The sequence below is a fragment of the Aethalodelphis obliquidens genome, unplaced genomic scaffold (genome assembly GCF_003676395.1).
Source record: "Aethalodelphis obliquidens isolate GAN/ISIS:26980383/991018 unplaced genomic scaffold, ASM367639v1 scaffold37, whole genome shotgun sequence".
NCBI classification, from domain to species: domain Eukaryota; kingdom Metazoa; phylum Chordata; class Mammalia; order Artiodactyla; family Delphinidae; genus Aethalodelphis; species Aethalodelphis obliquidens.
The window spans coordinates 38,994-52,303 of NW_020837981.1; the positions used below are offsets into that span (position 1 = coordinate 38,994).

The 13,310-nt window shown below is 53.9% G+C and overlaps 1 long non-coding RNA gene across 1 annotated transcript; it reads right to left on the bottom strand.

Moving 5' to 3' along the window:
• Positions 1–22: 22 nt before the first annotated feature.
• On the bottom strand, positions 23–12,061 carry LOC113632475 (uncharacterized). Its single transcript, XR_003437828.1, has 4 exons — positions 11,962–12,061; positions 3,556–3,698; positions 2,300–2,329; positions 23–1,378 (listed from the first exon to the last, which is right to left on the bottom strand). It is a non-coding gene; the product is annotated as an uncharacterized LOC113632475 (long non-coding RNA).
• Between the last annotated feature and the right edge of the window lie 1,249 nt (positions 12,062–13,310).

A 13,310-nucleotide genomic window follows, 5' to 3' on the forward strand; every position in this document is an offset into this window, starting at 1 on the left:
CTGGGACCTACAGTCTCTGCAGACCACAGTCGGCCCCCAACCCCAGCCCTGAACGTGCAGACGTAAGTCTTCCGTCTGCTCACTGCAGACCACCCTGTGTTCTGCTCAGACAGAATCTTGCCCAGACCCTCTTCACCAGGCTGTGCTGGAAAACAGAAGCCGCAGGAGAGGAGGTTCCCAGCAGCACAGGTGCACAGCCTCTCTCTCCTCCTTCCAGTTCCCGATCCACAGGGAGGTTGTTTCCAAACTCCTCAGCCTGGACTGGAATTGCAGTCAGGCCTGCGGATGTGAACGTGCTCAGAATGTGAACTGTGGAGTCTGGGGTTGAACTTGTAGGAGATACTGCCTTCTAAAACCTCAGTCAGCTGCTTGTTTCAGTCAATCCAGATGTTTCTGCACTTCAGCACAGTACAATGCAGAAAATTCTCAAAGGCTCAGTTTACCAAAAATCTCAGTGTTTTTGTAGCAGAAGCAGTCATTCTTGTTTACTGTAACCTTCTGTGAAATGACCGTGTCTCTCTGCCCCACCGCCATCTCATCCCCAGAGGAAGTTTTCTAATAAGTGTCCCTTCTAAAATGTGTCCCTTTTGTATAAGTGTACACACATATACAAAATGACACAGCAAGACTCAGTTTAGTTTCTTAGTCTTGAGCCAAACCCTGCCCCCAATCCAAGGTCCTGATTCTCTTCCTTCCCTGCCTTTTCCAGGGCAGCCCATTCAGTTCATGGAAATCAGTTCTAGATCCGTCAGAAAAATCGGGTAAAAATGGGAAACCTTCCACTTCTCACTGAATGTGATGCTGACAGTGGTACAACTGTCTCCAAGAGAGTGTGACCTGGGTGCCACCACCATGCAAGGCCCTTTACACAAGGATCTCATTCATTCTCCCAACAGCGGCCGTTTATACAGAGTAGGGGTCGCCAGACACTGAGTACTTTACCCAGGCTCACTCTTTTCATCCTCCCAAAACTCTGCGGGGGAGGAAGCTGACCCCTGAGCAGTTGAGTCACCTGCCCAGCCGCATAGCATGAAGCAGTAAGGCCAGTAGCAACAGTCCAGGGCCCAGACCTCACCCTGTGCTTGGCTGCCTCTCTGTCCTGCCAGATGATCACTCCTCTGCATTTTGAAGCTGAAGAAACCGAGGTTCTGATGTTTCATGAGGGGCTCAATGTGACAGAGTTCTGGAGGGGTACAGCAGGGCTGTGAACAGAGCCCAGGGAGACTCACTTCCAAGTCCAGGCTACAGCGCCTGTAACCTGCTATCACGGTGATAGGGAAACAACTGGAAAGTAATTCCTTCCTCTGTGCAGTGTGTTAGATGTGCAGTTATGCATGTTAATTTCTTACTTTCACACTGTGTTGCTTGCAGACCTCCTCTAAATATGAACACAAATATTTATTGGAAACAATCGTCCTGGGTAACGATAAGAGCTGCAGAGAGGCCGTATGATGCATTCATGGCCAAGGAGCTCCTGAGTTCCTATCTTTTGACCCCACCCACAGAGGGAGCACCAAGGCATGTGTGGTCAAGTTGGGGCAGGACTTGAGCCCTCCAGAAAGTCCCAAGTTGACAGATGTCCTTCAAGACAGTGACCTTTGTGAAAGTCCCAGATCATAACTTTGGGACAGTGATAGCAGCCTGCTCCTCCATGCTCGACAACCCTCACCCCCTACTCCTCACACACACACAGACTCTCTCACACACATTCACACATACAAACACGCTCACATGTGCACGTGTGCACACACTTCCCTCTGTAATAAGCAGGAAATCCAGAAATGGAACCAAAGCTCCAAAGCACTGGAGATCAAGGTTCAATCAACCATTTGCCAATCTCTTAAACATCCCTTCACTGTGGAGTCGCTGAGTTGATGTAAGAAGTAATTGGTCACTGGCTTAGATCTCTTCGTTAATAGAAAACCAAAGGGGAGGGAGACCCCCCTCAGCCCCTAGTCACCTCCCTCACCCCCTTATGATCACACAACAGACTCAGGGGCTCTGCCACTACCCAGGGGCCTCCACCACCACCTGGAGCCACTTGCTTCTCTCCCTCAGCCCACGTACACGTCCCGCTACAGCTCCCAGTGATGGGCTGCAGCTGAGGGAGAGGAGCCAGGCCTCAGCACAGGTGCCCTGCAGTCGTGCTTTGAGGAAATCAAAGGGGTCCTACAGCAGATGGTAGACACTAGGTCTAGAACAGTCTTTTCACCGTCTGGATAAATAAGCAGGAATAAAGGAGCTTAGAAATAAAAATAGAAAATCCCAGTCTATTCACGGTAGCAATAAAAGAACTTACCCACGCACAGGTGTGACAACGTGTGCTCACCTGTAATAAAAAGAAACCACAAAACTTTACTCTTCGCTAGAAGAGAAGACTTGAAAATACAAAAACCTAGACCACAATGTCAGCTTTTCCCAAAAGAATTCATGGGCTTAATGCTGCTTTAGTGAAAATTGCAATGAATATTTTTAAGGAATTTGATCAAAATGATTCTAAAATTCACCTAAGTAAATGAACTGTTAAGAGTAGTTAAGGAATTTGGGGTGCAGTCCTAGGGCAGGAAGGGTGAAGGTCCTGCCAGTGAGGGAGACCCTGCTGGTGGGCTTGAGAGAAGAGGGAACCAGCTCCAGTGCCCTGGGGGCTGTGTGGCCCAGGCGCTCCCAGACTGACTTGCGGGAGGGCAGAGGCGGCCTCAGAGGATAGGTAGTCTGGATATGGGAAATGGAGAGGCAGGGAGGACAACCCTGGAGCAGAGGAGCACAGAGGGTGCAGCTGAGACACAGGGACACTTTGGGTGCGTGCGGGCAGTGTTGGCAATGGGCCAGGAGCCGGCGGTTGGGTGGCCTGGTGGGCCAGGCTGGGCACTGGGGCTGGATTCTCAGACAGTGAGGAAGCACAGCTGAAGGTGTGAGTTGAGGAAGAGGAAGCCAGAGGAAGTTGATTCCATGAGGCCTGGATTGGGGGGGGGAGGGGAGGAGGGGAAGGGCCAGGTGACCAGGGGAGAGGAGACACTTGAGTCGGCCTAGGAAGGGAGCTGAGGGCCTGGACAGGCAGTGGGTGCAGAGCACGGATGGGCAGCTGGAGACACTCGTGGCTCAGGACAGGGTTCGGGCAGACTGAGCCCCGAGGCTGGGCCTGGGGACCTAGAGGCTGAAGAGGCCTGCAGAGTAGGAGGCAGGGGATGTGAACTTGGATGACACAGGACCCGCAGGAAGGTGGCAGGAGAGGGCAAGCCTGGGCCGTGCGTCTGGAAGGGAGAACGGCCAGCTGGGGGTGGAGATCAGAAAAGGGGAATTGCTGATAAATGATCAAAGAAGTTGCTGTCTGCCGAGAGTTCAGGATCCCCTTCATAGCGGTTATTGTGGGTGGTTGGAAAAGAAGCATGCATTTCCTCGTGAATATTTTCCTGTGTTGCTTAGGTTCTCTATAATGGGCAGGTACTACTTTTATGATCAGGAAAAGTAAAAATGTTTATCTGTAAAAGAGAAAATATTAACTTATTGAAGTCTAAGGTGATTTTACATAGAAAGTTGCTAGAAAGTGACATTTACCAAACTATCTCAGGCTTGTCATGCCGGGGAAAGTCAGAGTGAGAAATCCCTTCCCATCTCTGGGTCTGGTTCTGCTCTGCGCCCAGAGGTGCGGGTCCCAAAGCAGGGTGTATTTCCTGAAAGTTTCATCAGATCAGACATCCCTGTGGGTATGGAAGAGGACAAGGTCAGGCTCAAGGTGTCGAAGATTTGTTAAGAACATTCTTTCAAATTCAAGGGGGGTTAGGTGTTCTCTTTTCCTAATGTGGCTACATTACCAGGGAAAACCACGATCATTCTAAAAGGTTACTAAGGATTTTAAAAGCTAGGGTGATGAAAATGACAGCCCCAGGAGAAGCAGGCAGCGCTCAGTGGCCTTTGTCACTCACAGGCACTCAGGGTAACACTTCACGCGTGAATGGCAGGCTCACGGAAGCCTGAAGTCTGCACACCACGTGGCGCACCTATAGGGACCAACAGGCCAAGACAGACCCAGCAGGGGGATCAGGGAACTCTGGGCAGCAGGAGAAGGGTGGGCTTGAGACAGGGAAGGAGCTCGGCAGGCCCCAGAGGCCAGGGAAACCGCAACCTTCTGCTCCCAGTTCCAGAGGCTCCTAGTGACCTTCTGTCTCTTCTGTCCCCTGCAGGGGAAGTGCCTCAACTTCGCCCTCGTGAAGCCCCACTGTGGGCAGTTGCACTGCAGCCCTAAGGTCTGCCTTCAGCCCAGCCAGGAGTGCTTCTCCGTCAACAGCTGCTGCTCACGGTGCCAATACCCCCCGCCCGTGTGCTCCAGGCTTCCCTCCAGGATGCAGCCGCTCATCTCTCCCCCTGCCCGGCCATGCTGCGGAGCCACGTTGTCACTCCAGCCCCCGTAGCCCAACCTCTAAAGCACCAAGAACCCAAGATTGTTAAGTGCCCTTTGTTTGCTGAATTAGACATGTATACTGAGACTTGGTTTACAGTCGAAAGGCGTTGGAATTTGTTGCTGATCAGAGTTTGTTACCTGGTGAGACGTATGTATACTGCTCCTGCCAGGACAAAGCACCCCGGCATCCTGTGGGTGTAGACATGATGAGTCCCACTCCCCAAAGCCCTGGTCACCAAGGGCTGGGACGCGTGGAGTTTTAGTCAAATTCTGCTCTTTGAACAAAGCCCAAAACGTCTTTGAAACATGAATAGTATCCTGTGCCTCCTTCCCTAATCTGACGCAGAGAGAAGTACTTGAATTTCTCACCTCCTTCACTCCGTGCTCCTGGTTTCCATTTTTTGGCTACCTCCGTTGCGAACGTGTCTCAGAAAGAGACGAGGCCCTCTACAGTTCACCAGCCGGAAGTGCATCTTCCAGAAATGCATCTTCTCTTTCCAGGTAAACCAACCGGTCCCTAGGCCCAGGGGAATTTTAGAGGAGTCTCTCCATTTCCATAAAGTTCCACCTCCCCTATTTGCCATCTGCCACCATAGAAGAAACCGTGCTTCCGACAGAGATGTTTTAGCATGCCGTGTCCTCCCCACCACCCAGGGCGTCTGTATGATACTCCAGCGCCATGCATACAGCCCACGGGAGCACTCAAGGAGGGGTCCCCCGGGGTGGGGGGCCTTGGGGCAATAACCAGTTGTCCCTAATCTGCATTGATAGTGAGTTGAACTACTCTCCACCCTCACTCCCATCTCCTTGAATGTTATATTTATGCCTTTCAGTTGAATTTCTATAAGACAACTAGAGGTAAAAATATGTCAGGTTTGGGCTTTTCATCTGTACTGATTGAAGTGGATGGAGAGTGATGACCGTAACTTTCCCTACGTTCAAAAAAAGAAAATGTACTCACGATACCAAGGAAAGTGTGTGAAACTTTTTTTTTTAGGCAGAAAGGGGGTTTAAATAAAGTGAAATCCTATAGAGAGATTTTATCTCTTCCTTAGAAGTGGAATATTTTAGATCGTTTGTAACTGGTGAAAGCATTGTCCAGGCCTGAGAGTGTCAGGGACACTTTTCTGAACCTGGTTCTGTGCTCCTACATTATATCTATGTGTCTGTGTATACCTGTAAAATAGTACATACCCATCTCTGAGACTCTGAGACCCTAAATGGAGAAATGTATCTGTGATTCAATAACGAGCCTAACGTGGCCCTGGCTGAAATCCACATGTCTGTTTATTAATGGATGTTGAGAGCCTTCTCATGTTTAGCCCATCACTCCTTCCTGACCCCTGAACTAAGGAGGGAGGCAGTCATCACTTTCATCAGGTGAGGGGAGATCTGGGAGGGACACAAGCCCACAGCTTGGCACCCACACCCACTGACCCCGGCCTCCCTTTCTGCGGTGGACTGTAACAGGAGACAGCAGGAAAAGGGAGTTTCCTTGGCAGTCTACCCCTGGGCCCCTCTGTCCCCCTGCCTTCCTTCCTTCTAGCTCATCCAATCCCTCTGGTTTGGCATTAACCAGGGGCTCCTCACCCTAGTAAAGAGGAAAGGGGGCACAGCCCTCAGCTGATACCTGACTTGTAGGGCGGCCTTTTGTCCCAGATCCCCCTTCTGTCTGAGTCCTGACATGGAGCAGGATAGCTTTAGGTAACAGGTCTCACATCTGAGCTGCCCCAAGCTGAGACCTGTACACAGAGGAATATACTGGGCAGTGCTTCTTCCTTATTTTAGACTAGGGCAACAAAAACGTACATTTTCTGAGTGCCTCTTGGTGTCGTGTAAAGCAGCCTCTGTAGACTCAGATGGACCTCCAAGCCTGGGCCAAAACTTGAGCTTCTGGAAGCCAGGAACCTCCCTCAGACCCCCGCAGGGTCAGCCACAGGCCTCCTCCACAAGCACGCAAGTAGAAGCCACGCACACGCACCCCCGCAAGGGAACTTGGGTACCTGGCAAAGCTGTGGCCTTAACAGCAGTCCTCCCACCCTCTTGTCTGTGCATCAGGACCCGGCGTGTGCCCACGATGCAGAGGAGGTCGGGGTGGCAGAAGGGAACTCCGTTTCTCAAGCACTGCCCGGGGCTCCTAGTTGCGCTGTGCTGGGCAATCTGCACACGTGTCCACTCTGTGTCATGCTCTCATTCTGCTTTCCTTTCCACATTCCTAGCAGGGAGCCGGGCCCTTGGTATTGCCTGACTGTTTTCAGTGGGAAATGAGTGCCCCGAAGTCAACCTCTTTTCCATCTTGTGTCAAGACTGAAGCTCCTGAGGGGCAATGCTTTGTGTCTCTGAGTGAGGGAGTAGAGTGGAGAGGGCAGGAGACAGAGGTCTGGGGTCAGACGGGCGCTGCCCATCACCGGACTCCAGAGAGGTGGCTGGGTGGTGAGCAGGACTGGGGACCCAGCCTCACCAGAGCCACCAGGACTGCAGGGCCCATGCAGGCCGGGCCCTGGGTGACTCAGGGGCAGCCACAAGGACTACTGATCGGGGGCCTTCTGCGTGCAGGACTCTTGCCCAGCCCCGGAGAAGGAGGAGCTCTCAGAGCGTACGGAAACTACGTTCGTAAATATGAACGAGCCCTTTTTTTTTTTTTTTTTTGCGATACGCGGGCCTCTCACTGTTGTGGCCTCTCCCGTTGCGGAGCACAGGCTCCGGACACTCAGCGGCCATGGCTCACGGGCCCAGCTGCTCCACGGCATGTGGGATCCTCCCAGACCGGGGCACAAACCCGTGTCCCCTGCATCAGCAGGCGGACTCTCAACCACTGCGCCAGCAGGGAAGCCCTGAGCGAGCCCGTTTTTAAACCATGAATCTTTGAGGGGAACCACACAATTTGCACACATTTCCTAGACCATGTCAAAACGGGGCCCAGTTGACTCATGTTCTCCATCAACCGGGGATTTTCATGGAAAAGTTTAAGAAATCCTGCCCTTTGAAGTCTCCACACAGGAGAGCCCAGCCTGACCTGCTTCCAAGCTGGGCAGAGGCAGAGTCCACAGCCGATGCCAGCAGGACAGGGCTGGAGTGGCTGTGGGTCCTGACCCACGCGTGGGTGGATAGGCAGCCAGGCCCCGATGGGGCCAGATGTTGCCAACTCCATGGGGTCCATGCTTGGCCTTCTCTTGCAGGATCTCCTGCTCTCTGCACCGTGTCGTCACTGGCCTCTGTCCCTCCCCCTCTCTGTGCGTCTGCTCTTTCTCCCGCATCTCTGCCTTCCTGTGCACAGTTCCTGGTTGCGGGTCCTCCGCTCAGGTTGTCTGGCTGCTCCCCAGCGCCCCAGCCCTGGGGGAGAGATGTCCATGCCTGGTCCAGCCAGCAGGGTCACGTACAAACACGGCTGCTGTCAGGCCCAGCACGGTGCCTGGGGGCGGTTTTGAGAGTCTTGACAGTGGGCTGAGCAGGCACCTCCAACGTATTTTCAGCATGTTAAGGAGCCTGACCCATCTGTCTCTCCAGGAGTTGCCCTTGTCACCCTACATCCTTCATCCCTACTCATTTCTCCCACCTACTTTGTCCTCCTGACACCCTAGGAAGCTGGGCCATGTAGGCAAGCAGAGCCCCTCATGTCCGCTCTTCCCTGCCCCCAACCCCTGCCCCTTCTGTGAAGGTCCCACACCTGCTTGCCACCTCCAGTCTACAGACTGGGCTTGTGACGGCTGGGAGAACAGGGCTTGGCTTGGCAGTGGAGGTAGAGAGGGGAGACCCTTAGATACAGGAAACGGGGTGGTGCAGTGTGGGTTCAGTTAACAGCAAAGCCACACTATTCATTTGCTTGGGCTGTACCCAAGCTAAGTACCACAGACTGAGTGGCTTAAACAACAGAAATCTATTACAATTCTAGAGGCTAGAAGTCTGAGATTAAGGTGTCTGCAGGGTTCTTCTGAGTCCTCTCTCCTTGGCCTGTAGACGGTTGTCTTCTCCCTGTCTTCACATGGTCTTTCTTCTGTCTGTGTCTGTCTTAATCTCCTCTTCTTATAAGGACACTAGTCATGTTGGATTAGGCCCACCCATATGACCTCACTTAACTACCTCTGTAAAGACCATATCTCCAGTCACATTCTGGAGGTCCTGGAGGTTAGGGCTTCAACAGGTGAATTTGGGGAGGGCACAACTCGGCCCATAATAGCCATGTATCAGGAGCACCTCTTTTCAAGTAGTGGGTTCTAGGGAAGAGGGGGGTCCTGGGAAAAGACTCCTACAAGCTTTGGAGACAAAAAGGCCACAGGTCCTGCTCAACTCCATTGTGATGGGCAAGTTGGATGACCCCAGGCAGGTCACCCTCACCTCCGTAGTGCCCCCAGCTGTGTGAAGACAGAACATGACTGTGTACGTAGCTCCCTGCACGCACATACACAGTGGGGGCCCCTCAGAGGCAGCTCCTGCACCGAGTTCCTGGCAGTTTGAGGCAATGCTGGGTCGGGACCCACTTGCTGCAAGATCAGGAAGGGCCTTGGCCACTCATCCTCACCTTTGACAGGTGAAGAGCTGAGGAAGTGTGTGTTGCAGCCCCACGCTTATGATCCTTGTGGAGATTCTGGGGCTCCAGGGGACATCAGGATGCCCAGCACTGCAGCTCATGAGCCCAAAGATGACAAGGGGTTTTCAACCCAAAGACACAATTCCTTGTAACTGGAAATCCGGAATTTTCATTCCTTATTTCTCTGCTACCCATGGGTGGTAGGTATCCCAAGGAAGCAAACTCTGGCTCAGAGAGCAGATGGCCGCCACAGGAGGTGCTCACCATGCAAGCAGAAGGACGTAAAGGGGAAGGAGGCCAGGGACGGGGGTCCTGCCCTGTCTCAGAGATGGGCTGGGCCTAAGTCAGCAGGAGTCTAACCCTGGGGGCCCAGGGGGCAGAAGGCACAGGGGGCTAATGGGCGTTGCCTACGGTCCCACCCTCGCCCCCCAGGGGCCTTCCTGTCCTATAGCTTCAGGCACTGGGTGCCCAGGTGCCTTGTTGAGGACAGGATGGCAGGAAGCTGGTGTGATGTGGTAAACTTCATGTTCAGAACTTACGTTTGCCTACTAGCCCAGTTTAAAAATCAGTTTTAAAACAGTGTTAGCAGAGTCATGGAGCAAGCATGATGGAGACTTTTGTTTCACTTCTTAGTTGATTACATGCCCATTATGCGGCCCCTTCTATCACATTGTCAATGGTGAGAGCTATTTTTCCCCTCTCTGGAGACTGGAGATATTGCTTGAAAACCTAGAGAGATGGCAGAGTACTAGGGGCGTTGGGGGGACCCTGCCCTAAGCCCTCAGCATGGCCTTGTCCCACCCACAGGCTTCCCACCAAATGTGCAGCTTCCTGTGATGAACAGCAGACTCATGGCTGGGGCAGCTGGGTCTGTGCCAGCGGGCCGGCCCCAGCCCTTCTGCCAGAGCCCAGCGTGCCCAAGTGTAAGGGCCCCGCATGCTGTTGGGGCCCCGTGGAAGAGGCCGGCCACTCCGCTCTGCCATCCTCCACCCTTCTCCCCATGGGCATCCTCTACTCCTCATTCACTGCAGACTCGGGCACCTGGCTGACACTGCCCCACAGCCCAAAGCCCACTGTTATCCCCGGCAACTTCAACATCCACAGAATGACGCAGGACCCCTTGGCCTCCAACTCCCTGCACTGCGAGACATCTCTGTCGCTCACACCCGCATCCTGCCGCCATTTCCATCTCTGCCCTGTCTGTCTGCAACCCCATGTCCCCTCCTCCTCACTTGCCTGGTCTCCGGCCCCCCAACTGGCTCCACACAGCTGCAGGCTTCCAGACCCTGGACCAGATCATGCCATTCTCCTTTGTGCGCCGTCCACACTGCCTCAGTGTGCTCTGGCGAAGCAGAAACCCTTTCCACGGCCTGCAAGGCTCCTGTGTAGTCCCCGTTACTTTCCCTGGTGACCGCAGCTGTTCTCATCCTGAACAGGCCACACCCTCCCACGTGTCCCTCCCTCGCTCTAATAGGTAGTTAGCCCCAGGCACACACACCCGACCTGGACACGAGCACCCCACCATGGGCATCCCTTACCTCCATTTTGCCTGTCTGCTACCCCACCTGCAGCCCTGTTCCTGGGCTAACTGCAACCATTCCTCAGGGCCCAGAGAAACATCGCTTCCTCAGAGCAGCCTCCCAGCACGGGGATCCAGATGAGACCCAACCCCCTGCCCTGCTGTCTGTTCCGACAGCATCCTCTGCCTTCCTCTCTGCCACTCACCTGCAGCTTACAGGGCTTTGTGGACAGGCTTTGCTCCCCCGGGCCAGGGTTGCAGGCTCAGCACGGCCCGCTCTCAGCTGAGCGCTGGGAACACAGCAGGGCCATTGCTCTTTGTGCCATGAGTGAAATGTGACGCTGGAGATCTTGAGACCCCCTCCCCGATCAGAAGAGCCTAACATTCCTCACGAGAACTCTAGCTTGGCCTGGCTAGGTACTGAGCACCTCCCAGGCCAGCTTCTGCCAGCCTCATTGTTGTGTGTGGTCCTCAGTCCCCGTCTGAGCGGTGGGAAGGGCAGACCACAAAGATTTCACCCATGAGGACCCCACACAGAGTGCTCAGTCACCCCAGGGTGTGGCTAGCCAGACCCAACCCTGCCTGACGCCAGGCCAGTGTTCACTCAGCAGGGCTGAGCAAGCCCCATGGTTTCGGGCACCTTCTTCCTGCCTGACTCTGTGACATCACATGGCTATCCCAGCCAGGTAACGTGGGGGAAGAGGATCACTCTTCGGGGCCGGCGAGATGCCCACGCCCAGCCAGGAGTGAGGAAAGGCCATTCAGGAGGAGGAAGTAGGCACAAGGGCAGGCTATGGACACAAGTGGGTGGGTGAGAGGTTCCAGAATGGACGTGGGGATGACGCAGGACGTCAGAGACCCATAGTGACATGATGTCAGCGGGTGATTCTGGGATGGGGACGTTGAGCCAAGGGCACCCCAAAAGAGCAGGTGCAGACCTTGGGGCTCTCGTCTCTGGGGTAGGAGGTACCCAGGTGAGCCCAAAGGGCAGCCTAGCCTCAGAACCACCAACAAAAAGGGGGAAGAATGGAAGCCCAGAGAGGAGTCCTAGGGGACAGTTTGATTGCAGAAAAGAGATGAAAAAGAATGGCCAGGAGTGCTGGCCATCCTAGAAGCTAAGCCCAGAGTTTCAAAACGAAGGTGAGGTCCCGCCTGCAGGAGCTGGTCAGGGCGGGGCCTGAGAAGAGGGCACAAGTGCTGGAGGGAGCAGGTCACCGAGGGCAGGATTTCTCCTGTGACCTCACTGGGTCGCTGTGCACTGTGGACCCTCAGAGGGCAGGATCCTGTCTGACATTCTCTCTGCACCGAGCTCTGTGGCCTGTCTTGGTCTCACAGTCCAGAGTTTCTCTCTGGGCTCGGCCCAGGGCCACCACACTGCGGTGACCTAGCTAGGGTCATCCTCATGACTGACTTTGGACAGACCCCCTGGAGGATACCCACTCCCCAGACCCTGATCCTCATGGCATGACGTGGGCACGGCCCCCGTGAGCAGCTGAGGTCCCGAGAAAGACTCACCAGTGAGGACGCCTTGGTTCTGGCCCCAAGGGCTCCCAAGGAGGGTGGGGAGTTTGGGGCCCCAAGCAGGCCCTGTCTCAGTCCGTGTGACCTGAAGCAGGCTGCAGTCTTCCTCTTATGGTGGCTTCCCACAGCTCTGTGTGATGACCGTCCAGTTCCCACGGCAGCCCTGGGCAGCGGCTGCGCGCCCCGCCCCCGCTGCCTCCCCTCCCCTCCACACGCGGGCACAGCTCCCTCCCCACCCGCCCAGCCCTCACTTCCAGAAGGAACAGCCTGGGGACTGTGTAGAGAAAGGAGCACTGGAACCAGGGTCGGGAATCCGGAGGGGACAGTTCTTACCTACTACCCTTATGAAATAAAATTTGTATTTTATGGCAAGACAAGAAAAATTTAAACATGAACAATTTTCTCTGCCCTTTGGCCTCCCCTCTCCCGCACTGTGCATCCGGCACCAGACCTCCCGTGGGCAGAAACACGTGCTCGGTCATAAAGAGCAACATTCTCCTAGCACAGGCCGGACAATTCCTTAAAAGATAACATTCCTTCTTGATCTTGTAAGGGGTCACACGGCGCTTAGATCTGGATTGCGTAAACTATTAATAACACGTCATTTAATGTACAGCCCTCTGTCTCAAAAGACTTATATAGCTGTGTCTTGACTTCTAACAGGCGGAACAGTTCTCAGAGCCTTCTGAGATGCTCTTCCCTGGTTATAATCCTCAAATTTGGCTCGAATAAAATTTTCCATTGCTTTCTTAGATCAACCAATTAATTTTTCATCAACACCCTGAGAGGTTTCACTGAATGCAAGTCACACCAGCATAGGACTGTTTTTCTCTGGGGCCCTAGGAGCAATGGGGGTTCTGGAAGCCCTGAGGAAGTAACCCCAGGATGGAGGGGTTACCGGGTAGTCGCTGAGACAAGGGCAGGTTAACCCCTGAAGGGCAGGTTAAGGGGTGGCATGGGGAGAGTGGTGCTAAGGAATGTTCTAGGCAGAGGCCCCAAGGAGGGCAAACTCCAGAAAGGAAAGAATTAACCTCTTTCCAAGAGGTTCCTGTCTCCCTTGGCAGCCAGCGTGTCCTGCAGGGCCCGTGGCAGAGCGGGCAAGTCCAGGAGGCCTGGTGGATCACGTGGCTTTTTCCCACCAGAAGTGTGACTTATGCCAATTATCTAAACCTTGGAGTTTCCATTTAACTTTTGTGGCAAAGATTAAAGAGGATAGAGTGCACAGAGTGATTAAAGAGGGATCTAGGCATAGAGACGCCCCAACCAGCAGAGGCTGCTATTATTTTATGTCCTTTGCGGAGCTCCCCATTACATTGTTCACTGGGGAGAAGCCGTGCAATAAA